The following is a 556-nucleotide window of genomic DNA, read 5'->3' as shown; positions in this document are numbered from 1 at the left end:
TTAACAGCTGATTCTCTAGGAGAAAAAAAAAAGGCCATGACTTGATGTGGATGGTGCGTGATTCGTGGGTGGCCCTGTCCCCTCTGCCTACTCTCCCAAATTCTCCCAGAGCGGTGTTCTCTTTGCAAAAAATGTATCGTACAGGCGAGAGTTTGCAAGGTATTCTGTTTGCTCCTGGGTTGGAATCTCCAAATCAACCTGTAAAGTCACTTTGAAGTGCACGATACACATAGGCCAGCCGGAGATGAATTCCCACCTCTCCCCATTCTGGGGAATCTGAATGGCCAGCCTCCACCTTTCCTTTCTTGCCTCGGTTAACAGCTAGTCTTGAAATGCTTTCAGAATCTCTCTAAACGTCCAGCTTGCTTTCTTGCCTTGTTTTGTTTTTCTCTTTAGAAGACTAACTGCAGAAAAGCACAAAGCATGCAATCATTTCCTGCTCCCGGATGAGCATCGACAGCCATGCACAGAGGAAAAGGATGTCAGGAAGAGGCTGAGGCCTAAACAGGAGCCAGGAGCAAATTCTAGGGTTAATACGTCTTGGGAAGGCCCGCCA

The sequence above is a fragment of the Phoca vitulina genome, unplaced genomic scaffold (genome assembly GCF_004348235.1).
Source record: "Phoca vitulina isolate PV1807 unplaced genomic scaffold, GSC_HSeal_1.0 scaffold5, whole genome shotgun sequence".
In the NCBI taxonomy this organism is placed as follows: Eukaryota; Metazoa; Chordata; class Mammalia; order Carnivora; family Phocidae; genus Phoca; species Phoca vitulina.
Note: the sequence above shows the minus strand (reverse complement) of the source record.